The following is a 27,822-nucleotide window of genomic DNA, read 5'->3' on the forward strand; positions in this document are numbered from 1 at the left end:
TGCTACTTCTGGGCTGGGGGGGAGTGTTGCTGGTGGATGATGAGGATGCTTTCCCACATTAGGTAGCAGGTTTCCCCCATTAGGTAGCATAGATTCCCCACATTAGGTAGCATAGATTCTCCACATTAGGTAGCATAGATTCCCCACATTAGGTAGCATAGATTCCACACATTAGGTAGCATAGTTTTCCACATTAGGTAGACAGACACACACACACACACATAGACACACTTACCTGGCAGCGCTTCTTCTCTCCGGCGGCGACCTGACAAGTGACATCACTGACGTCCTCCTGGGTGGGTTTGCGCAGGGATGTCACTAGCGCGACATCCCTCATCAGCTGTAAACGGGGTCCGGCGGTGCCGCAGAGGCAATGGGGTGGTAACGGACGGGAGCGAGCACAGTTGAAGATGAGGGGGGGGGGGGGGGTGCTAAGCAGCATGGTGTCACCCCAGCTGAAGACGGGGGTCGCTGTCGCGGTGCAGCAGTGGATGGGGGGTGACTCCGTCATGGCACCATGTGAGACCATATGCTGGTGCAGTTGGCCCTGGATTCTTCCTAATGCAAGACAATGCTAGACCTCATGTGGCTGGAGTGTGTCAGCAGTTCCTGCAAGAGGAAGGCACTGATGCTATGGACTTGCCCGCCCGTTCCCCAAATCTGAATCCGATTGAGCACATCTGGGACATGTCTCACTCCATGCACCAACTCCATGTTGCACCACAGACAGTCCAGGAGTTGGCGGATGCTTTAGTCCAGGTCTGGGAGGACATCCCTCAGGAGACCATCTGCAACCTCATCAGGAGCATGCCCAGGCATTGTAGGAAGGTCATATGGGCACGTGGAGGCCACACACACTACTCAGCCTCATTTTGACTTGTTTTAAGGATTACATCAAAGTTGGATCAGACTTTATTGTGGTTTTCCACTTTGATTTTGAGTGTGACTCCATGTTTGATTTTGAGTGTGACTCCATATCCAGACCTCCATAGGTTGATGAATTTGATTTCCATTGATAATTTTTCTGTGATTTTGTTGTCAGCACATTCAACTATGTAAAGACGAAAGTATTTCATAGGATTACTTCATTCATTCAGATCTAGGATGTGTTATCTTAGTGTTCCCTTTATTTTTTTGAACAATGTAATTGGGACTTTTTAGAGATGCCACTAATCCTTCTATGCATCTGTACTTGTATAAATGAATGTTTTCCAGGACTATTCTTCTAATGGCCTATACCAGTGATGGCGAACCTTTTTGAGTCCGAGTGCCCAAACCGTAATGCACGCCAACTTTTTTTTCCCCTCAAAGTGCCAGCACAGCAATTAAATTAGAATACTGAGGTTTAAGTTTAGAAAAAACAACTTAGGTAGGCAGTATGTTCCCCCACATTTGTAGGCAGTATGTTCCCCCACATTAGGTAGGCAGTATGGTTCCGCCACATTAGGTTGGCAGTATAGTTCCCCCACATTAGGTTGTAGTTCCCCCACATTAGGTTGGCAGTATGTTCCCCCACATTAGGTTGTAGTTCCCCCACATTAGGTTGCAGTTCCCCCACATTAGGTTGCAGCTCCCCCACATTAGGTTGCAGTTCCCCCACATTAGGTAGGCAGTATAGTTCCCCCACATTAGGTTGTAGTTCCCCCACATTAGGTAGGCAGTATGTTCCCCTACATTAGGTTGCAGTTGCCCAACATTAGGTTGAAGTTCCCCCACATTAGGTAGGCAGTATAGTTCCCCCACATTAGGTAGGCAGTATAGTTTCCCCACATTAGGTTGCAGTATGTTCCCCCACATTAGGTTGTAGTTCCCCTACATTAGGTTGCAGTTTCCCCACATTGGGTTGGCAGTATAGTTCCCCCACATTAGGTTGGCAGTATAGTTCCCCTACATTAGGTTGGCAGTATGTTCCCCCACGTTAGGTTGTAGTCCCCCCACATTAGGTGCAGTATAGTTCCCCCACAGACATACAGCCTTCAGCCATATACAGTGTATTTCTGTGTACTGCCTCACAGTGCTCCATCCACCACTCCTCTGGTCAGGGGTCCCGACCTACTGCTATGGCCTATAGGCCATAGCAGTAGGTCCCGGGACCGGAGGAGCGGTGGTCAGAGCATCGAAGCTGACGTATAGCTGGTAACTTACCATGCCGGCCAGCGTGCATGCTCTTCCTCGATGCTCCACTACTCTGTTCCTATTGGCGCACACACAGGACATCATTGACGTCCCTGCGTGCGCTACCTCCCGGCGGCCCCCCCATTTTTAAAGTTAACGCTGGGCTGCAGAAAGGTAACCGGGACATCCTTGTGTCCCGAAAAGATCTTTCGGGACACAAAAATGTCCCGGTTTGCCCCGCCTGGCGAACTTTGGCTGTGTGCCCACAGAGGGGGCTCGGCGTGCCACCTGTGGCACGCATGCCATAGGTTCGCCATCACTGGCCTATACTATCCATCAGAGCAAATTTGTTTATGTAATTTGTTTATCTAGATATAAGGCTGTTACTTGTAATGCAGCTCACCTCTTACAGGGGTGTCTGTTTTTGAGACTAGCTGCAGCTCAAGCTCCTCCTGTCCTCGGCTAAGGCTTCGCTCATTGCCATGACAACGCCTGGACCTATCAGGAGTAGATGACAAGCCAACTGTAATTGGTCACACTGTCCAAACCTTCCTGATGTGAGCTACTTAAAGGAGTACTGCAGCCATAGACAACTTATAAGTGTCTGATCGCAGGGGGTCCGACTGCTGGGACCCCTGCGATCTCCCATACGGGGACCTGACACTTTCACAGCTCTGCGTGACTATTGCCATGGGTAAGCTCAGGGTTGCACATATCCCTACCCAACTTCACATCAGTCCTTCTTCCTAAGGATAAGCTATCAATCTAGTTAGTCTTGGGAAAAACACTTTAGGGTGGTTTCATTGTCTTTTGGGGAAAAATGCTACTGTAGTACTTAAGTTTATGAAAAAAAGACATGGCCGCACATCCACACATTGTAGTTAGTATACATTTTGATCATTGTATACAAGCCCACTCACCATGTCATGGTCACCTGATTTAAGGTGCAATTGTCACCAAGAACATGCTTGTGAAGCTGCACACACAGTGCCCTAGGGCTTCACAAGCATGTTCTTGGCATACCTTTATAAATAAGTTAGGCTGTGTTATACTTACCAAAAAACAACTTTATAATTCCTCCAGGAGTCAGGCCAGCAGTCAGAGGAGCCTGGGGTCCGCTTTGCTCTGGGGCCATGCATTTGATAAACACACAGGGCTTGCCTGCCTTTGGCGGCCCTGTGTAACTCTGCTGGGTGCATCGGCTGTGAATTAACTGTGCAACATAAGCCGGGCTCTGCCTCTCTGATTGATGGCTTGACTCCCTGAGAGATTTTGAAGTTATTTTTTTGTTAAAGGAATTTTGTATTGAAATATAACTTATCCCTATCCAAAGGATGCTGGAAGGGGGGGGGGGGGTGTCGACCCAGTACAGAGTGGCGGCCGACACGCCCCCTCCTTGTATCCCATAGAGATACATAGAGAGGGCGTGTCAGCCACAGCTTCCTGCGGGAGTCAGAACAGCCACTTCCGGCAGACTCCTTTGGATAGGGGATAAATTATATTTCACTGCACTATTCCTTTAAGTATAAAACAACCTAATTTATTTTTAAAGGTATGCCGAGAGTTTGCTTGTAAAGCCCTACACTGTGTGTGCAGCTTCACAAGCATATTCTTGGTGACAGTTATGCTTTAAGTGTGTCCATAACTAAAAATAACATGGCACTGGGTGAAGACCACCACTGCTACAACAACAGTGTTCATAGGGCAAATGATCCACTGGACCGTAACCTCATTGCTGCCATACCTAGCCCCAGTCTCTGGGCCAAGCTGTCCCACAAAGTGCCACAGTAATAATGGCTGCCGCACAGCACCACACCAGTGTGAACAGATCACCTACCATATGCTCTCAGTGTGAATACATTAGCAAGTTCACCTACCAAGGTAAACCAGGTGATCTGTGTGATGGTCATTGTTCATGTGGCACTGTGTCTGTGGGGTGGCTTGCCACAGAGCCAGGGGGTGGGGAGCATGGCCCAGTGCCAATCCATTAGTATACCTGCCGAAGACCTGCCGAAGATCATGGTTCAATGCATTGTTCTACCAATAAACTACATCCTTTTACTTTACCAACATTGAGGAGAAGCGCCACCTAATAAGCATCAATATTGAGGCTCTTTATAGCTCGATTTTACATGAAAAAGGCCTGATAGCAGTAGAGCACAACTTAACATCTCGAGTAAATTTTTTCCAAGCACATAATGATTTTGTCATCAAACTTGAATATATCTTGACCCACAATGTCTTTACTTTCAATGGGAAGATCTATCACCAGCTCAGGGGGACCACAATGGGGAGCACTTGTGCCCCCAGGTATGCAAATCTCCTCCTGGGCTGGTGGGAAGACACCGTGGTCTTCCCACTGAACAATAACTGGACGTCTAACATCTTGATGTGGGCAAGATATATCGATGACATTTTTGTGCTTTGGTCTGGGAATCGAAAGGAGTTTCTTGATTTTATGAAGTTTTTAAACTCCAACCAACTTGGTCTGAGATTTACGTACGAGATTGGCCAGAATTCACTTCCTTTCCTCGATATCCTTATACAGAAAAGTGAAGGCAGTTGTTTGTCGACCACTCTATATCATAAAGCTACAGCAATAAATAGTTTGCTACATTGGCACCCCCTGGCACTGAGAAGAGGTATTCCTAAGGCACAGTACCTCCGTGTATGTAAAAACTGTTCCTCGGAAGTGGAGTTCTACAGTTAGGCCAAGAAACAACAAAGCAGGTTTCGACAACAGGGTTATCCTGACCGATTTTTTAAACCTGCTTTTGCGTATGCATGAGACCAGACCAGAAATTATCTAATAATACCATGATCAAGGGGCTCAGGATGACACTTTCACCTGGATTATCGCCACTTATGATGATCAATCAGCAGAGATTTATAATATCTTAAAAAAATACTGGTCTCTACTACAATCAGATTCCGATTTGGATAGGGTGGTTTCCACACGTCCCATAATTACCTATCAAAAAGGCCGAAGCCTTCAGTACCGTTTGATACACAACCACTACAATCGATCCACACCTCGGTCATCATGGCTTCAAAGCCTCATATGTGGGAATAAGCTAAAAACAAAAAGCAGTACAAGTTCAGCAACAGGAGCATTATCCACCATTAGGGACTTTGGAAACTGTCAGTCCAAGTGGTTATCCAATGTAGTTGTCGCCTGGACTACATTGGCAAAACCATAGTTTCACAGATGGATCTGGGAACACCTGAACGATGTTAAACACGAACGCACCACCCCCATAGCAAGACATGTACATGATGTCCATCAAGGCGATCCTCAACATCTAAAATTTTCTACAATTGCAATTGTACGTCCATCCAATAGAGGGGGCGACTATGACAAACAACTCCTTCGTTTAAATCTGTGGCCCTGCGGTGTCTCAATGAGGTCCTTTTCTTTTCTAGCTTTATTTAACCTGTTCAGGACGTGGGGCATATGCATACGCCCTGTATCCCGAGTCCTTAAGGACGTAGGGCGTATGCATACGCCCGTGGGAATTCCGGTCCCCGCCGCTAGCCAGTTGGGGGCCGGACCGGGATGCCTGCTGGAATCATTCAGCAGGCATCCCGGCACATCGCCGAGTGGGGTCCTGTCCCCCATGTCGGCGATCGCAGAAAATCGCATGTCAATTCAGACATGCGATTTTCTGCTATTCCGGGCTGATCGGGTCTCTGGTGACCCCATCACCCGGAAAATAGGGATGATCGGAGTTGTCAGTGACACCCCCGATCATCCTGCAGGATAGGAGCGAGGTCACAGTGCTGCGATCTCCTCCTATCCCCTGCCATTAGTCAGAACTGAGTTCTGACCAATGGCAGCGCAGGACATGGGGTTGCTATGGAAAACCCCCGTTCTGGGGGCTATCTGGGCATGCTGGGAGTTGTAGTTTTGCAACATCTGGAGGGTCACAGTTTGGAGACCACTGTTACAGTGGTGCCCATACGGTAGCCCTCCAGATGTTGCCAAACTACAACTCTCAGCATGCTTCGACTGCCCAGGCATGCTAGGAGTTGTAGTTCTGTAACATATGTCCCTTCAGATTTTGCAATTTTCATGACATTTTTGAAAATTGCTGCTCTACTTTGAAGCCCTCTAATTTTTTCAAAAAGTAAAAATATGTCCATTTTATGATGCCAACATAAAGTGGACATATTGTATTTGTGAAGAAAAATAAAATTTATTTGGAATATCCATTTTCCTTACAAGTAGAGAGCTTCAAAGTTAGAAAAATGCTAAATGTTCATGAAATTTTGGGATTTTTAACCAAAAAAGGATGCAAGTAACGCCGAAAATTTACCACCAAAATAAAGTAGAATATGTCACGAAAAACAATCTCAGAATCAGAATATTCGGTAAAAGCGTTTTAGAGTTATTAATGTGTAAAGTGACGGTGGTCAGAATTGCGAAAAAGGGCTCAGTCCTTAAGGTGAAAAAGGGCTGCAACCTTAAGGGGTTAAGCACTCAGTACTTAGGTCTATAACCATCTAGCTGTTACATCGCAATAAAATGACACTTTAACACGCCTTTGGCATAAGGGTGGTTAATAGTCCCTCTATTCCAGCCATGGTCTATCAGCACTGAATGTGCACGTCTAATTAATGATTGCTTTAACCTATCAGGGTTAAGAGAATATATTTGTGGTGGGTGACCACTATCAATATCAGGTGCCATCCTCATTTTCTCCTTTTTTCTTTTATTCAGTTTTAGTTACTTACCTTGTGTATTGCTTTACTCGGAGTCTCGTAACCAATCCCTATAGTACTGATTATTATGATCTCAAATCTATGTTTATAACTTCGGACAAAGTATACATGTCCCGCAATTAAATACTGACCCACTGATCCTGCCAGTGGTCTTTATTTTATCTCCTTCCATTTTTTGTTGGGGATAATAGGGAGAGAGCGCAATTCCTTATCAATATTAACACACAGTGTGCTTGCGCAAAAGATCTTGATGAATGCAGCACCTGCTGTGGCCGCGTCATCAGTAGTCCATGGTAACTATGGGCGGTACATTCATTCACCTGCGTCACATGACGGGAGAGAATCCTTACTACCTGAGTCAGCTGATCTGCCATTTCATGTCACTGGACACGTGATGAACCACGTGATTCAAAGCTAAACTCAGATGGAAGTGATGCACCTCCCTTATCACCTGATCGGACATAGGTTGGAATAAAGGATTTCCTATGTTACATGATCGGATGTGACACAACCCAGCGGCTCACTTCGGGAGGATTGCACCTCTGCCGATTGCATATGGTGACGATGTGGTAGGCCATTGGACAAACCATCTATCGATTACAGGTAATGAACCACTTGGTTGGCTAACTCATTTAGATTCACCATTTATAAAAAAGGAGATTAGCCTCTTTCATTATGGCTGCGGGACATCCAATGTACGCTTCAGTTCGAGACCGACCATCATCCTCATGAACATGACCATAAGATCATTAATGCCCCCCATCGTCACCCAGTTGAGTGGGGCCAGAAACACGTCAAATCACTTTGCACGTTCCTGATAAATGACAAAACATCTACCATGGTCTACAGTATTTCTATATTGTAATTTATCAGGACAGTTCTTGCATGCGCTACACCTCAGTCCTAAGATTACCCAGTGGGACATCTTTTGTAAATCCTTTGCATGTTCCAGTTGAGTTATAGTGACAGTATTCGTTTAGGGCAACATGGCAAAAGTGGGTTGCACAGTCAAAGATCGCCATGTTGTACTCCTTGAATTGTGCTGAATCTAAGCTAAGTAAATGTGGTCACATGAAGAGAAATTCATCACAAATCAGTTCTCGCTCTTTAGGTGGTTTCTTAAACCCTTAAAACGGCATCATAAAATGTATGGCTTTCTGTGACCCTGTGGTTTCTTGTGACCATACATTTTATGATGCCGTTTTGCTCTGGATTTCTCTACGTGTGTCTTTACAAGTTGCTGTTGCTCCACAGCTGTCCGTGCATTTCGTTCTTGCAAAGGGGGGAGCTGAGCTGATCTGCACTAAATGGGGTCACATAGCGACCCCCAAATTACCACAGCCACAAATTCATCCTGGATGGAATTATTACGTTTCTCATGTTGTAGTCACAGCCATTTGGGATTTGCAACGCAATCTCATTGGCTCACATTAGCTAAGATGCAGCACAATTCAGGGAGCGCAACATACTGATCTTTGGTCACACAATCTGGGGGCCCCATTTTTTATTTTTGCCCAGGGCCACACACAGTTTAAAACCGGCCCTGCATTTGATACTTACCTGGACCGATCATAATTGTAAGTCTCCCAATTGTGGGAGCATGTGGATTGTCAGTCTCCTGATTGGAGCATATACATTTATATATCTATTTTTGTACCATTGACAAGGATGCTAAGTCACTGTGTCAATAGTAGTTGATTGACTATACCTTTGGTGACGTGAGGTTCACATCTGGTGATGAAAATATTGTGTGCTTTTTGGCAATTTTAGTGGATTCTATTAAAGGTTATTGTGGTGGCCCAGTACAGTAGTGGCCCTTCTGTACACTGTTTGGTCCATTCAGGTATACTCAGTCCCAGTCCCCTGGCACCACACTCCTCAGGACTCTCGTCACACTATCTAAAGGGTTATTAATGTGTTGTATTTAAGTGCATATGTCTTTAAGTCCTGTTGCTAAGTAATGTAACCAAAGATGGTGTCAGTGACCAGGAGACTCGTGAGTGACCTATAGGACCCCTCCAAATTGCTCCTTATATACTTGGGAGGAGCTAGTACTAGTCGGATTTTGCTGATTTACAGTACAATCAAGACCGGAGAGTGTCTGGTGTCCTGAGGGAGACCAAGGCCTAACCACGCAGCCACGCTTCCATCATCAGTGAACCCCCTTCATTTGGTAAGCAATCACAGGGGAGAAGTCTAGTCAGGCATAGTCAAGTCTATCAAGTCTGCTAAAGTCAGCATGGGATTGCATAATTAAGTCCAAGTCCACTACAAGTCCCAGCGAGCCCGCAAGTCTCCTAAAGGCACTGGTCATCTCCTTGGGCCTAACTGAGCTTTAAAGACTATAACACCTGTCTGCCTCAGTAAAGCTGCCGTTGTTCCGTAACCTTGCATCGGAGTAATTATTTGACCCGTGCCTGGCCCAGGAACCAACAGCCATACCTCGGGTGGTGTAGAGGATAACCACGCTTTGGCATCACGTACACAAGGGGTTAATGCCATCTGCCCCTAGGGTAATAACACCTGCCCTTTCATTGCACCCTCACCAAAACTTTTGGCATCCTACGAACAGGATACGGGTGTGCGCCTTATGCGAAAAGTACCCACCTAGTCTGAACTGTGTCTGTACTGCCGAAAATTTGCACGCTGATACGAAAATAAATTGCGCCAGAAAGTGTACAGGACTTTGTAAGTAAAACTTATATGTTGAGAGGCGCTTGTGAAATAAAGGGGGAGGTGAAGAAACGTTTATTGTCTGCCATTATGAACCGTGTAAAAGTTGTGCTCGCCATGTGTAAGATTACATGATAAAATGCTTGCTGTACCTGAAAGGGTTAAAGATGTAGAAGAAAAACGCGCAAAAAAGTCCCCCGCTGGTCATTGTCCCACCCCTGGGCGTGGAAGTCAAGATGCAGTCTCGAATCCTATGTGGAACCAGAAAGGTCCACCCCTTGTTGCCAGGGGGGAGCGGAAGTAAGGGAGGCACCGGTGACATACTTCCTGCCGGCAGCCATATTGCCGAAGCCCACTATAAAAGGAACAGCGCCTTTGGACCTCTTCAGTCTGCAGGAAGTTAGTGAGCAGAGCAACATGGCGGAAGCACAGAAGAGCACAAGGTCTGTGAGTCCCAAGATTGCGCCCATCGCCCGCAAAGTCAAGTATTCCAAGAGCTGGCGGACCGGCTGCAGAAGATATAGATTGGGTCCGAAGAAGCCTGCCTGAAAGTGACACTGCAGGAAGATGATGGAGAGTGGCCAGCCACTCTGAAGGGTGGAACGCCTGTGTCATCCAGAGGAGCGTCCCAGGTGAGACTGTCTCCACACCACCGACCCTGGGGGTCCTGGCCTGAGATACCAACCGAGAAGTCAGATGTGAGTATTCCGGAGGAAGCCGCGTTTTCTACCCCTTCCAGCCAGTCCAGCCCAAAGTCTAACCCCAGGCCCAAATGTCCGCAGCACGCCCCAGATCACCCCCACTTCCAGAATGGGTGTTTGGTGATGAGTCACAACTTGTTAGATGCACCATATCTACTCCCTCTGCCAGGCAAGGAGCATCCCCCTGTCCCAGCAGCAGTGTCCAAGAGGGCCAGACAAGAAGCCCAGATGTCTGCATCATAGAAGAGCTGAGGCACAGAGGAGGCGGGAGTACAGCCCAAAAAAAATGCCCTACGAGGTGCGACAGACCTTACAATCTGACACTAAGAATTTGGAGCGCCTGTACATTCATATGTTGGACCACCCCAGAGCAGGAGAACCACTCCTTGAGAGGCGACGAGCCACAATAATCAAATTTGACAGAGTCCGGGGGTTCGGAACCTTAATGGACTGCTACCATGGGGGCACTGTCCTTTTGAATTGTCGGGCAGTCAAGAGAGTTATCTCCCCACACAGTTACACTCCTTAGAGAACGGGGAGATAGTGGATTACACCCCAGTCCACAGTGCAAGAGGAGAATGGGCGGCAGCGGTGACAAGACCGAGGAACCCCACACAGCTCCCCTTTGTCTGCTTCCCCTCGGAGGATTGGGAGTCGGATCCCTTTGGACTACTACCTCCACAAGTCAGAAGTCAAAGTCAAGTCAAGGAGGAAGAATTTCTGCTCGAGGTGCCTGTCATGGCACCTAAGTATTACCCCGGCTTAAATAAGAAGTCTACAGATGTGCTCAGGCCTACTCCTGGTGTTAAGGAGGTTTGGCTTACCCAACAGGCACCAACTAAAGTGCCTCAGCTTACTCTTGCTGAGGAGGAGGTGTGGCTGGCTCAACAGGCACCAACACTTTGTCCCCCAGTGGCGCAAGCTGCTGTGGTACAGATGGTGGTAATAGTGAGCCCCACCATCACTAATTTGAAGCTTTCCCAAGTGTCTTAGAAAACACGATTTAATCCCTTGGAGGGGGCACAGTCCCGTGGTCCCCGCTACATGTCCCAACCTAGAAAGCATCCTGACAGGCGAGGTTGGGATGGAAAATTTCCAGGATGAGCTCACATGTGTTAATCTTGTTTCTTGTCATTATCACTAAGTCGTGAGACTGACAATTGTTTTGTGGGAGTACCACTACTGTTTTACAGGTTCAACGTAACGTTCAAGAAATGCACCAGGCGGACTAACCAAGAACTACTTGTAACCATTCTGCATAAGTTTATGTGCCTGGCGCAAGCCATGATCCTTTACTACAGACTCTTGGGTACCATAACTGTAGGTACTATTGGTACTATCATTTACCTGCCAAAAGTAATACAGTGTTTACTGTTTTTGCACAAGTATATGCAATCCTAAGTATTATTCTGAAGTTGATTCACTGGAACACCTTATAATAAAGTGTATATAGAATGTTTGCACATGTCTATAGTGTCTAATGTTCTTGCTAGCTATGGTGGTTATACAGGAGGTATCCTGAGCCTATCAGGAAAAGCATATCTCCTTACCTCATTGCCATAGAATGCATGTTAGTGTGTATAGCGTTTATGTAGTCAAAAACATGCTATTATTGTCTAGTCATTAGAAAGTATATAGTTTCATTTACAGAAAAGTCAGTAAAAATACAAAATAGTCAGTAATGTACATACTATATTTTGTGTACATAAAATGTTCATATGTCATATTCAGTCAGGACTGTAGCCATATAGTCAATGTATATTCAGTCCACAAAATGTGTCATGTCTAATCTCTATTATTTCCTATCCACTGCGCACAGGGTTCTCTTGTGACTAGAGAGATTACCTGAAAGTGTAAGTAACACATAAAAGTGGCAGAGCTATTGTGTACATATATTTTGTTGTCATGTATTGTGAAAAAGTAAATATAACTTCTATTCCATTATTATGGGGAGAAGTAGCATTTGCCAATGGGCCCCGTTAGCACAGGCATCAGAGTTGAAAGCTTCAGTAGTAAAGCAGTCGTAAGGTGAAAAAGAACCCTCCTAGCGAAGTGTCTGGTTTCCTCCAGGTTGAGTACCCCTTTTTGCACATGAGCGTGTAAGGACATTGCATGAAATGCCACATGGACTCTTTCCCCAGTTCACCAGCCCTGTGCAGGACATTCACTAAAAATGCCCCAGGAACTGTTTACTCTTGTTTTGGGCCAGTGGCCTAGTCCCTCACCCATCTTCAAGGACTTTACACCAAGGACGGCTTCATTTAAGAGGGGGAATTTGTGGTGGCCCAGTACAGAATAGCTATAGCACCCCTCCAAATTGCTCCCTTATATACTTGGGAGGAGCTAGTTCTAGTCAGATTCTGCTTAGCTACAGTACAGTCAAGATTTGAGGGTGTCTGGTGTCCTGAGGGAGACTAAGGCCTAACTACGCAGCCATGCTTCCATCATCAATGAACCCCCTTCAGGTGAAAGTCAAAACCTTGTAAGCAACCACAGGGGAGAAGTCTAGTCAGTCAAGTTTATCAAGTCTGCTAAAGTCAACGTGGGATTGCATAATTAAGTCCAAGTCCACTACAAGTCCCAGCGAGCCCACAAGTCTCCTAAAGTCACTCCTTGGGCCTAACTGAGCTGTAAAGACTATAACACCTGTCTGCCCCAGTAAAGCTGCAGTTGTTCTGTAACCTTGCATCGGAGTGATTATTTGCCCTGTGCCTGGCCCAGGAACTAGCGGCCATACCTCGGGTGGTGTAGAAGATAACCACGCCCTGGTGTCATGAACCCAAGGGATTAATGCCATCTGCCCCTAGGGTAATAACATCTGCCCTTTCATCGCACCCTCACCACATTATGTTTTAGTGTTTTTCTGTGATTGGGTATACCATATACTGACCTGAAGTGCACTAAAATAGTCCATGTGCATGCCATGGATACTCTGCCATTTGCATGTGGTCTATGGAATGTTTCTGATGTGGACATTCCCTTAGCCTGACTCACATATAGGGGGTGTGAGCACTAAAAGTACCTAGGAAAGCACTATCACTAAATAGGCCCCTGGTTGCGTGGAATAGAGACAGCCAGACACCCACAATATACGATCAAAAAATAAAAATTTTATTTTAGGGTTTTTACTATCACCCACAAAAAAAACCACATAGACATAGAGTGGAAAAAGACACTTGGTCTGAGTCTAAACACTCCCTAGGAAACATATATATATTTTTAAATAATAGATAAACAGTTATTTAATATATAGCAGATTATATGGGGATCACAAGTTCCTTTTCTGTACAAAGAGGCATGTAAAAGTGTTCAACTAATAATAAATGTTCAGCTACAGTTTGTTAATTAATGTCGCCATCTACTGGCAGGCTGCTTCATAACAATATTCATTGTCTAAGGCAGTGTTTCCCAACCCAGTCCTCTAGGCACACCAACAGTCCAGGATTTAAATTTTTCCCTGTTCTATTCCAATGGAGTAACTGAAAAAACCCGGAATGTTGGTGTGCCTTGAGGACTGGGTTGGGAAACACTGGTCTAAGGTACCATGAATTAGGAATAAAAAGTAACAATGTTACTGCTATTTATGCCTTCCCTTATCATTCTTAACAGCACTGTAGATTTTAGTTTTGTTTGCCTTTTACCGGCTAGGACAAACGAAATATACAGAGTGGTTAATAACTGAATGATTGACTTACTGCCCCCTATGAAATTCCTTTGTTCAGATATAATGATCTTCCCTGTGCAGTTTCCCTGTTTCTTTGAATATCCTTAGTGTATGCTTGGTGCAGACATTTTTAGCTGCCTATGTAATCCTGTGCTGGTAGGCACATTTAGAATGACTTGGCTCAGCTTTATGGGTGATGCAGTATGGTGTATATATGGCCTTGCTCTATCCCAGCGTTCTGTGTTGATTCCCCTGTTAAAGAGGAATTTTTTTTATTTGACTATGCTACAGGGGCTGTAAAGTTAGTGTAGTTCATAATATAGTGTCTGTACCTGTGTGTGATGGTTTTCTCACAATTCTTATGTGATTTTCACCCCAATATTTATTTTTAACAGCAAACAAAATGACTGTTGTTTCAGATTTTTCCCAGGTTGCAATGCGGCCAAGACCTGACATCACTAGTCAGCTGATGACAGGGAGCCTGTCTGCTTCAATGGGTGGAGGGATCGCTTGGTGGGAGAGAGATCATTTTACAACTAATTGTATTTTTGCAACAGCTGTAGGCACCCTGATTGAAAACCACAGGTCTTTTGAATGGATGCAGCTCATTTACAGTGGGGATCAAAAGTTTGGGCACCCAGGTAAAAATCTGTATTAATGTGCATAAAGACGCCAAGGAAAGATGGAAAAATCTCCAAAAGGCATCAAATTACAGATTAGACATTCTTATAATATGTCAACAAAAGTTAGATTTTATTTCCAACATTTACACTTTCAAAATAACAGAGAACAAAAAGATGGCGTCTAAAAAAGTTTGGGCACCCTGCAGAGTTACTATCTTGTACTGCCCCCTTTGGCAAGTATCACAGCTTGTAAATGCTTTTTGTAGCCAGCCAATAGTCTTTCAATTTTTGTTTGAGGTATCTTTGCCCATTCTTCCTTACAAAAGTCTTCCAGTTCTTTCAGATTTCTGCGCTGTCTGTCACGCACTGTTCTTTTAAGGTCTATCCATAGATTTTCAATTATGTTGAGGTCAGGAGATTTTGACGGCCATGGCAAAACCTTCAGTTTACGCCTCTTGATGTAATCCCCCGTGGATTTTGAGGTGTGTTTAGGATCATTATCCATTTGTAGAAGCCATCCTCTCTTTAACTTCAGCTTTTTCACAGATGTCATCCAAAATTTGCTGAAACTTTATTGAATCAATTTTTCCTTCTACTCGTGAGATGTTCCCTGTGCCACTTGCTGCAATACAACCCCAAAGCATGATTGATCCACCCCCAAGCTTAACATTTGGACAGAGGTTCTTTTCATTAAATTCTGTTCCCCTTCTTCTCCAAACGTACCTTTGCTCATTCTGGCCAAAAAGTTCAATTTTAACCTCATCGGTCCACAGAACTTGTATCCAAAAGGCATCAGGCTTGTCTATATGTTCATTTGCAAAGTTCAATCGCTGATTTTTGTGGTGAGGACGTAGAAGAGGTTTTCTTCTGATGACTCTTCCATGAAGACCAATTATCTCTTTATAGTGGAATAGTGTACCACAACTCCACTGTCTGACACATCTTTCTGGAGGGATTGTGCAGTCAAACGTAGGTTTTGAATTGTTTTTCTCACAATTCTGCGAGCTGTTCTGTCTGATATTTTTCTTGGTCTTCCAGATCTTGCTTTAACTTCCACTGTTCCTGATGACTGCCATTTCTTAATTACATTCCGAACAGAGGATATTGACATCTGAAAACGTTTTGCTATCTTCTTATAGCCTTCTCCAGCTTTGTGAGCATCTACTATTTTCAGTTTCAGATTTCTAGACAACTGCTTAGAAGAACCCATGGTGCTGATTGTTGGGGCAAGGTCAGATGAGTGTGGGCAATTAAAACCTTTGAGATGTACATCACCTGGTCTTCCCAGATGATGATAGAGAACAATCCATGACACTGGAAGGTCTCATCTTTGCAAAGGGGGCAGTGCATGCTATAAAGTCTGCAGGGTGCCGAAACTTTTGCAGATGCCATTTTTTTGTTTTCTGTTATTTTGAAAGTGTAAATGATGGAAATGAAATCTAACTTTTGTTGATATATTATAAGAATTTCTAATCAGTAATGTGATGCCTTTTGGAGATTTTTCCATCTTTCCTTGGCTTCTTTATGCACATTAATACAAATTTTTACCTGGGGTGCCCAAACTTTTGATCCCCACTGTATGTTTCAATGGGTGGGGTGGCTGATGTGTGGGAGGGAGGAAAATGGAATTTGTAGGGATTGTTTGTATGGGATTTGTAGGCAAAGAAGGGAACTCAAACAGTAAATACCAGTTCATAAAAAGCTAGCCACATTGTTATGGTAATCTCACAACATAGCCATTTTGCCCCAAGACAAGCGCAGATCCTTCCTAAGCATGTCCATTACTGTCTGCCAGGTACATACTAAAATCACCTTATGATGGAGAACCCCTTTAACCCTGGCTATTCTATTATGCATCGTGAGGTCTCAGCTACTGTTTCTATTATCAGAGGATCTTCCTGGCTCAAAAGTATATTGATGTATGCACATTAATGACAATTGGATTTCTATGATTCCAGGAATGTGTTATGGCACTTGTGCGAAATCAGGTAAAATGTCTAATTTTTGTGTCTTTCAGACTTTTTTTGCTGTTAATTTATTTAACATGTGTTTTTATTTGTTTTTTTTTTTACTCAGACTAGCTTCCTTCTTAAGACTAAACACTGTTTTTGAGGGAAGGAATGCTGCCAAAATATAGTTTGAAATAAACAGATGAGGAAACTGACCCTCACACAGGCTGAGAAAAGCACTTGCAGCTTCTAACATGTATTAAAATATGTAACAATTATTAAGGCATGATTGTAAAGTTAGATGAAAAATGTTTACAGTGCAGCATTGTGCACAATAATCGTTTTTCAAAGTTACTTTTATTTCAAATTTAGCATGTAAATAGCTGTACAGAGCCACTGTTGCTGGCAGGTTGTGACGTGAAATGGAACAAAAAGTGGCCTCAAAATCATGACTTCCAGGTTACACAAAAAAAAACTTAAATACTTAAATCAAAGTAAACTACCATACCAGTCTGTTTCTTAACCCCTTAAGGACACGTGCCATAAATGTAGGGCGCAGGTCATGCCAATGTCCACCATTAACCCTATAGCTACCATGATCAATGCTGATCATGGCATCTATAGGGAAACTGGAGGTTCTGGTGGTCTTATTAGACCCCCGCTGTGCATTCAGGGCAGGATGGTCGGATAAGCACAAAAGGTCGCTTGAGATCTTACCTCCAATGGCGTGCAAGATTGCAGATTCTTATGTGCAGCTTAGAATGCCAGGCTGTACAAGAAGATCACTAATAGTACTGAACAGTACATAGCAATCTGATGACTGTTAACTACTATTAATAGTTCCCTATGGTATCCTGGTACTTAAGGATTCAAGGCGTACCTGTACACCCCGACGGCTGAAGTAGCTTTGAAGCAAGTGCAGGAGCTGTGCTTGCTTCAGATCACAGACCCTAATTGCTTATGCCAGGCATTGGCGACCCTTTAGACGCCGTGATCAATGCCGATCATGGCGTCTAAAGCGAAAGAAAAAAATCTAGATATAGAAGTAATTTATAGACGTAATATATAATAAATATAGAAGTATATATAATATGTAATAAATATAGAAGTAATTTACCAATCTGTTCAAAGGACAAGTATCACGAACAAAAACGTATCCACTATCGGAAGGATAGGGGATAAGTTTCAGATCACGGGGGGTCCAAGCGCTGGGGCCCCCCTGCAATCTCCTGTTTGGAGCTCCGGCTGTCTAGCACAGGAGCATGTCCATACCACAGCCCGAAGCGAAGGCCACCATGCCCTCTCTCTATAGCACTATGGGAGAGCCGTTCGTCAATCTTTGTCTCTCCCATAGAGCTTTATGGAGTGGGTGTGGCGGCCTTCGCTTCGGGCTGTGGTATGGACATGCTCCTGTGCTAGACAGCCGGAGCTCCAAACAGGAGATTGCAGGGGGGCCCCAGCGCTTGGACCCCCCGCAATCTAAAACTCATCCCCTATCCTCGGATAAGGGATACGTTTTTCTTCATGATACTTGTCATTTAACTTTCTGGCTCCAGTTAATTTGAAAAAAATTTGTTTACCACAGGAGTACTCCTTTAATACCTGACCTGCATTATGTTATACATTGTGTCTATCTTGCTGTTGATTAATCCAGCATTAGAATCACAATGACCATTTTTTCTACTGCATTCTAGGTCATGGAGAGCTTTGTGTTACGCAGTGATGTCATTTTAGGAATACAGATAAGTATCCCTTATTTGTCTGTGCTATTGTAAGCCATTAAAGGGGTACTCCATCCTAGACATCTTATCTCCTATCCAAAGGATAGGGGATAAGATGTCTGATCTCGGTGGTCCCGCCGCTGGAGACCCCTGCAGTATTGCATGCGGCACCCACCTGTTTTTTGTCCTGAAGCGCTGAAGGGTCTGAGTCGCGACTATGTCAAGACTCTGCCCCCGTGTGACGTCACGCCAGTCCCCTCAATGCAAGTCTATGGGACGGCCCCTCCCATAGACTTGCATTGAGGGGACGGGCGTGACGTCACACGGGGGGGAGTCCTGACGTCACGTCGCGACTCAGACCCTCCAGGACAAAAAACAGGTGGGTGCCGCATGCAATACTGCGGGGGTTCCCCAGCGGCGGGACCACCGAGATCAGACATCTTATCCCCTATCCTTTGGATAGGGGATAAGATGTCTAGGGTGGGAGTACCCCTTTAAGAATGCATAAGGTCAGTAATGTTTGTGAATGCAAGTTATTGCTCCCTGTTGTCAACCATGTAGCCTGCATAAGGCCTATAATTTTGTGGATACAAGCTTTTACTCTTCATTCTCCGCCACAGCTATATAGTCTGCAGTAGGCCTGTAGTGCTTGTGAATAGAAGCCATTGCTTCCTGTTGTCAGCCATATACTGTAGTCTACATAAAGCCTGTAATGCTTGTGAATATACACTATTGCTCTCTGTTGTCAGCTATATAGACTGCTAAAGCCTGTAATGCTTGTGAATGCAAGCTATTGCTCTCTGTTGTCAGTCTGAATAGAGCCTGTAGTGCTTGTAAATGCAAGCTACTGCTGCCTGTTATCAGCCATAGTTTGCATAGAGATAGATATACAGATTATTGCTCTCTGTTATCAGCCATAGTTTGCATAGATAGATATACAGATTATTGCTCTCTGTTATCAGCCATAGTTTGCATAGAGATAGATATACAGATTATTGCTCTCTGTTGTCAGCCATAGTTTGCATAGAGATAGATATACAGATTATTGCTCTCTGTTGTCAGCCATAGTTTGCATAGAGATAGATATACAGATTATTGCTCTCTGTTATCAGCCATAGTTTGCATAGAGATAGATATACAGATTATTGCTCTCTGTTGTCAGCCATAGTTTGCATAGAGATAGATATACAGATTATTGCTCTCTGTTATCAGCCATAGTTTGCATAGAGATAGATATACAGATTATTGCTCTCTGTTATCAGCCATAGTTTGCATAGAGATAGATATATATAGATTATTGTTCTCTGTTGTCAGCCATAGTTTGCATAGAGATAGATATATATAGATTATTGCTCTCTGTTATCAGCCATAGTTTGCATAGAGATAGATATATATAGATTATTGCTCTCTGTTGTCAGCCATAGTTTACATAGAGATAGATATACAGATTATTGCTCTCTGTTATCAGCCATAGTTTGCATAGAGATAGATATACAGATTATTGCTCTCTGTTGTCAGCCATAGTTTGCATAGAGATAGATATACAGATTATTGCTCTCTGTTATCAGCCATAGTTTGCATAGAGATAGATATACAGATTATTGCTCTCTGTTATCAGCCATAGTTTGCATAGAGATAGATATATATAGATTATTGCTCTCTGTTATCAGCCATAGTTTGCATAGAGATAGATATACAGATTATTGCTCTCTGTTGTCAGCCATAGTTTGCATAGAGATAGATATACAGATTATTGCTCTCTGTTGTCAGCCATAGTTTGCATAGAGATAGATATACAGATTATTGCTCTCTGTTGTCAGCCATAGTTTGCATAGAGATAGATATACAGATTATTGCTCTCTGTTGTCAGCCATAGTTTGCATAGAGATAGATATACAGATTATTGCTCTCTGTTATCAGCCATAGTTTGCATAGAGATAGATATACAGATTATTGCTCTCTGTTGTCAGCCATAGTTTGCATAGAGATAGATATACAGATTATTGCTCTCTGTTGTCAGCCATAGTTTGCATAGAGATAGATATACAGATTATTGCTCTCTGTTGTCAGCCATAGTTTGCATAGAGATAGATATACAGATTATTGCTCTCTGTTATCAGCCATAGTTTGCATAGAGATAGATATACAGATTATTGCTCTCTGTTGTCAGCCATAGTTTGCATAGAGATAGATATACAGATTATTGCTCTCTGTTATCAGCCATAGTTTGCATAGAGATAGATATACAGATTATTGCTCTCTGTTATCAGCCATAGTTTGCATAGAGATAGATATATATAGATTATTGTTCTCTGTTGTCAGCCATAGTTTGCATAGAGATAGATATATATAGATTATTGCTCTCTGTTATCAGCCATAGTTTGCATAGAGATAGATATATATAGATTATTGCTCTCTGTTGTCAGCCATAGTTTACATAGAGATAGATATACAGATTATTGCTCTCTGTTATCAGCCATAGTTTGCATAGAGATAGATATATATAGATTATTGCTCTCTGTTATCAGCCATAGTTTGCATAGAGATAGATATACAGATTATTGCTCTCTGTTGTCAGCCATAGTTTGCATAGAGATAGATATACAGATTATTGCTCTCTGTTGTCAGCCATAGTTTGCATAGAGATAGATATACAGATTATTGCTCTCTGTTGTCAGCCATAGTTTGCATAGAGATAGATATACAGATTATTGCTCTCTGTTATCAGCCATAGTTTGCATAGAGATAGATATATACAGATTATTGCTCTCTGTTATCAGCCATAGTTTGCATAGAGATAGATATATACAGATTATTGCTCTCTGTTGTCAGCCATAGTTTGCATAGAGATAGATATACAGATTATTGCTCTCTGTTGTCAGCCATAGTTTGCATAGAGATAGATATATACAGATTATTGCTCTCTGTTGTCAGCCATAGTTTGCATAGAGATAGATATACAGATTATTGCTCTCTGTTATCAGCCATAGTTTGCATAGAGATAGATATACAGATTATTGCTCTCTGTTGTCAGCCATAGTTTGCATAGAGATAGATATACAGATTATTGCTCTCTGTTGTCAGCCATAGTTTGCATAGAGATAGATATACAGATTATTGCTCTCTGTTGTCAGCCATAGTTTGCATAGAGATAGATATACAGATTATTGCTCTCTGTTGTCAGCCATAGTTTGCATAGAGATAGATATACAGATTATTGCTCTCTGTTGTCAGCCATAGTTTGCATAGAGATAGATATACAGATTATTGTTCTCTGTTGTCAGCCATAGTTTGCATAGAGATAGATATACAGATTATTGCTCTCTGTTGTCAGCCATAGTTTGCATAGAGATAGATATACAGATTATTGCTCTCTGTTGTCAGCCATAGTTTGCATAGAGATAGATATACAGATTATTGCTCCCTGTTGTCAGCCATAGTTTGCATAGATAGATATACAGATTATTGCTCTCTGTTGTCAGCCATAGTTTGCATAGAGATAGATATACAGATTATTGCTCTCTGTTATCAGCCATAGTTTGCATAGAGATAGATATACAGATTATTGCTCTCTGTTATCAGCCATAGTTTGCATAGAGATAGATATACAGATTATTGCTCTCTGTTGTCAGCCATAGTTTGCATAGAGATAGATATACAGATTATTGCTCCCTGTTGTCAGCCATAGTTTGCATAGAGATAGATATACAGATTATTGTTCTCTGTTATCAGCCATAGTTTGCATAGAGATAGATATACAGATTATTGCTCTCTGTTATCAGCCATAGTTTGCATAGAGATAGATATACAGATTATTGTTCTCTGTTGTCAGCCATAGTTTGCATAGAGATAGATATACAGATTATTGCTCTCTGTTGTCAGCCATAGTTTGCATAGAGATAGATATATATAGATTATTGCTCTCTGTTGTCAGCTATAGTTTGCATAGATAGATATACAGATTATTGCTCTCTGTTGTCAGCCATAGTTTGCATAGAGATAGATATACAGATTATTGCTCTCTGTTGTCAGCCATAGTTTGCATAGATAGATATACAGATTATTGCTCTCTGTTGTCAGCCATAGTTTGCATAGAGATAGATATACAGATTATTGCTCTCTGTTGTCAGCCATAGTTTGCATAGAGATAGATATACAGATTATTGCTCTCTGTTATCAGCCATAGTTTGCATAGAGATAGATATACAGATTATTGCTCTCTGTTGTCAGCCATAGTTTGCATAGAGATAGATATACAGATTATTGCTCTCTGTTATCAGCCATAGTTTGCATAGAGATAGATATACAGATTATTGCTCCCTGTTGTCAGCCATAGTTTGCATAGAGATAGATATACAGATTATTGCTCTCTGTTATCAGCCATAGTTTGCATAGAGATAGATATATATAGATTATTGCTCTCTGTTGTCAGCTATAGTTTGCATAGATAGATATACAGATTATTGCTCTCTGTTATCAGCCATAGTTTGCATAGAGATAGATATACAGATTATTGCTCTCTGTTGTCAGCCATAGTTTGCATAGAGATAGATATACAGATTATTGCTCTCTGTTGTCAGCCATAGTTTGCATAGAGATAGATATACAGATTATTGTTCTCTGTTGTCAGCCATAGTTTGCATAGAGATAGATATACAGATTATTGCTCTCTGTTATCAGCCATAGTTTGCATAGAGATAGATATACAGATTATTGCTCTCTGTTATCAGCCATAGTTTGCATAGAGATAGATATACAGATTATTGCTCTCTGTTGTCAGCCATAGTTTGCATAGAGATAGATATACAGATTATTGCTCTCTGTTATCAGCCATAGTTTGCATAGAGATAGATATACAGATTATTGCTCTCTGTTATCAGCCATAGTTTGCATAGAGATAGATATATATAGATTATTGCTCTCTGTTATCAGCCATAGTTTGCATAGAGATAGATATATATAGATTATTGCTCTCTGTTGTCAGCCATAGTTTACATAGAGATAGATATACAGATTATTGCTCTCTGTTGTCAGCCATAGTTTGCATAGAGATAGATATACAGATTATTGCTCTCTGTTATCAGCCATAGTTTGCATAGAGATAGATATACAGATTATTGCTCTCTGTTATCAGCCATAGTTTGCATAGAGATAGATATACAGATTATTGCTCTCTGTTGTCAGCCATAGTTTGCATAGAGATAGATATACAGATTATTGCTCTCTGTTGTCAGCCATAGTTTGCATAGAGATAGATATACAGATTATTGCTCTCTGTTATCAGCCATAGTTTGCATAGAGATAGATATACAGATTATTGCTCTCTGTTGTCAGCCATAGTTTGCATAGAGATAGATATACAGATTATTGCTCTCTGTTGTCAGCCATAGTTTGCATAGAGATAGATATACAGATTATTGCTCTCTGTTGTCAGCCATAGTTTGCATAGAGATAGATATACAGATTATTGCTCTCTGTTGTCAGCCATAGTTTGCATAGAGATAGATATACAGATTATTGCTCTCTGTTGTCAGCCATAGTTTGCATAGAGATAGATATACAGATTATTGCTCTCTGTTGTCAGCCATAGTTTGCATAGAGATAGATATACAGATTATTGTTCTCTGTTGTCAGCCATAGTTTGCATAGAGATAGATATACAGATTATTGCTCTCTGTTGTCAGCCATAGTTTGCATAGAGATAGATATACAGATTATTGCTCTCTGTTGTCAGCCATAGTTTGCATAGAGATAGATATACAGATTATTGCTCCCTGTTGTCAGCCATAGTTTGCATAGATAGATATACAGATTATTGCTCTCTGTTGTCAGCCATAGTTTGCATAGAGATAGATATACAGATTATTGCTCTCTGTTATCAGCCATAGTTTGCATAGAGATAGATATACAGATTATTGCTCTCTGTTATCAGCCATAGTTTGCATAGAGATAGATATACAGATTATTGCTCTCTGTTATCAGCCATAGTTTGCATAGAGATAGATATACAGATTATTGCTCTCTGTTGTCAGCCATAGTTTGCATAGAGATAGATATACAGATTATTGCTCCCTGTTGTCAGCCATAGTTTGCATAGAGATAGATATACAGATTATTGTTCTCTGTTATCAGCCATAGTTTGCATAGAGATAGATATACAGATTATTGCTCTCTGTTATCAGCCATAGTTTGCATAGAGATAGATATACAGATTATTGTTCTCTGTTGTCAGCCATAGTTTGCATAGAGATAGATATACAGATTATTGCTCTCTGTTGTCAGCCATAGTTTGCATAGAGATAGATATATATAGATTATTGCTCTCTGTTGTCAGCTATAGTTTGCATAGATAGATATACAGATTATTGCTCTCTGTTGTCAGCCATAGTTTGCATAGAGATAGATATACAGATTATTGCTCTCTGTTGTCAGCCATAGTTTGCATAGAGATAGATATACAGATTATTGCTCTCTGTTGTCAGCCATAGTTTGCATAGAGATAGATATACAGATTATTGCTCTCTGTTATCAGCCATAGTTTGCATAGAGATAGATATACAGATTATTGCTCTCTGTTGTCAGCCATAGTTTGCATAGAGATAGATATACAGATTATTGCTCTCTGTTATCAGCCATAGTTTGCATAGAGATAGATATACAGATTATTGCTCCCTGTTGTCAGCCATAGTTTGCATAGAGATAGATATACAGATTATTGCTCTCTGTTATCAGCCATAGTTTGCATAGAGATAGATATATATAGATTATTGCTCTCTGTTGTCAGCTATAGTTTGCATAGATAGATATACAGATTATTGCTCTCTGTTATCAGCCATAGTTTGCATAGAGATAGATATACAGATTATTGCTCTCTGTTGTCAGCCATAGTTTGCATAGAGATAGATATACAGATTATTGCTCTCTGTTGTCAGCCATAGTTTGCATAGAGATAGATATACAGATTATTGTTCTCTGTTGTCAGCCATAGTTTGCATAGAGATAGATATACAGATTATTGCTCTCTGTTATCAGCCATAGTTTGCATAGAGATAGATATACAGATTATTGCTCTCTGTTATCAGCCATAGTTTGCATAGAGATAGATATACAGATTATTGCTCTCTGTTGTCAGCCATAGTTTGCATAGAGATAGATATACAGATTATTGCTCTCTGTTATCAGCCATAGTTTGCATAGAGATAGATATACAGATTATTGCTCTCTGTTATCAGCCATAGTTTGCATAGAGATAGATATATATAGATTATTGCTCTCTGTTATCAGCCATAGTTTGCATAGAGATAGATATATATAGATTATTGCTCTCTGTTGTCAGCCATAGTTTACATAGAGATAGATATACAGATTATTGCTCTCTGTTGTCAGCCATAGTTTGCATAGAGATAGATATACAGATTATTGCTCTCTGTTATCAGCCATAGTTTGCATAGAGATAGATATACAGATTATTGCTCTCTGTTGTCAGCCATAGTTTGCATAGAGATAGATATACAGATTATTGCTCTCTGTTATCAGCCATAGTTTGCATAGAGATAGATATACAGATTATTGCTCTCTGTTGTCAGCCATAGTTTGCATAGAGATAGATATACAGATTATTGCTCTCTGTTATCAGCCATAGTTTGCATAGAGATAGATATACAGATTATTGCTCTCTGTTACCAGCCATAGTTTGCATAGAGATAGATATACAGATTATTGCTCTCTGTTGTCAGCCATAGTTTGCATAGAGATAGATATACAGATTATTGCTCTCTGTTGTCAGCCATAGTTTGCATAGAGATAGATATACAGATTATTGTTCTCTGTTGTCAGCCATAGTTTGCATAGAGATAGATATATATAGATTATTGCTCTCTGTTGTCAGCTATAGTTTGCATAGATAGATATACAGATTATTGCTCTCTGTTGTCAGCCATAGTTTGCATAGAGATAGATATACAGATTATTGCTCTCTGTTGTCAGCCATAGTTTGCATAGAGATAGATATACAGATTATTGCTCTCTGTTACCAGCCATAGTTTGCATAGAGATAGATATACAGATTATTGCTCTCTGTTGTCAGCCATAGTTTGCATAGAGATAGATATACAGATTATTGCTCTCTGTTATCAGCCATAGTTTGCATAGAGATAGATATACAGATTATTGCTCTCTGTTGTCAGCCATAGTTTGCATAGAGATAGATATACAGATTATTGCTCCCTGTTGTCAGCCATAGTTTGCATAGAGATAGATATACAGATTATTGCTCTCTGTTATCAGCCATAGTTTGCATAGAGATAGATATATATAGATTATTGCTCTCTGTTGTCAGCTATAGTTTGCATAGATAGATATACAGATTATTGCTCTCTGTTATCAGCCATAGTTTGCATAGAGATAGATATACAGATTATTGCTCTCTGTTGTCAGCCATAGTTTGCATAGAGATAGATATACAGATTATTGCTCTCTGTTGTCAGCCATAGTTTGCATAGAGATAGATATACAGATTATTGTTCTCTGTTGTCAGCCATAGTTTGCATAGAGATAGATATACAGATTATTGCTCTCTGTTGTCAGCCATAGTTTGCATAGAGATAGATATACAGATTATTGCTCTCTGTTATCAGCCATAGTTTGCATAGAGATAGATATACAGATTATTGCTCTCTGTTGTCAGCCATAGTTTGCATAGAGATAGATATACAGATTATTGCTCCCTGTTGTCAGCCATAGTTTGCATAGAGATAGATATACAGATTATTGCTCTCTGTTATCAGCCATAGTTTGCATAGAGATAGATATATATAGATTATTGCTCTCTGTTGTCAGCTATAGTTTGCATAGATAGATATACAGATTATTGCTCTCTGTTATCAGCCATAGTTTGCATAGAGATAGATATACAGATTATTGCTCTCTGTTGTCAGCCATAGTTTGCATAGAGATAGATATACAGATTATTGCTCTCTGTTGTCAGCCATAGTTTGCATAGAGATAGATATACAGATTATTGTTCTCTGTTGTCAGCCATAGTTTGCATAGAGATAGATATACAGATTATTGCTCTCTGTTGTCAGCCATAGTTTGCATAGAGATAGATATACAGATTATTGCTCTCTGTTGTCAGCCATAGTTTGCATAGAGATAGATATACAGATTATTGCTCCCTGTTGTCAGCCATAGTTTGCATAGAGATAGATATACAGATTATTGCTCTCTGTTATCAGCCATAGTTTGCATAGAGATAGATATACAGATTATTGCTCCCTGTTGTCAGCCATAGTTTGCATAGAGATAGATATATATAGATTATTGCTCTCTGTTGTCAGCCATAGTTTGCATAGAGATAGATATACAGATTATTGCTCTCTGTTATCAGCCATAGTTTGCATAGAGATAGATATACAGATTATTGCTCTCTGTTGTCAGCCATAGTTTGCATAGATAGATATACAGATTATTGCTCTCTGTTGTCAGCCATAGTTTGCATAGAGATAGATATACAGATTATTGCTCTCTGTTATCAGCCATAGTTTGCATAGAGATAGATATATATAGATTATTGCTCTCTGTTGTCAGCCATAGTTTGCATAGAGATAGATATACAGATTATTGCTCTCTGTTGTCAGCCATAGTTTGCATAGA

Source organism: Hyla sarda, chromosome 8 (assembly GCF_029499605.1).
Source record: "Hyla sarda isolate aHylSar1 chromosome 8, aHylSar1.hap1, whole genome shotgun sequence".
Taxonomy (NCBI): domain Eukaryota; kingdom Metazoa; phylum Chordata; class Amphibia; order Anura; family Hylidae; genus Hyla; species Hyla sarda.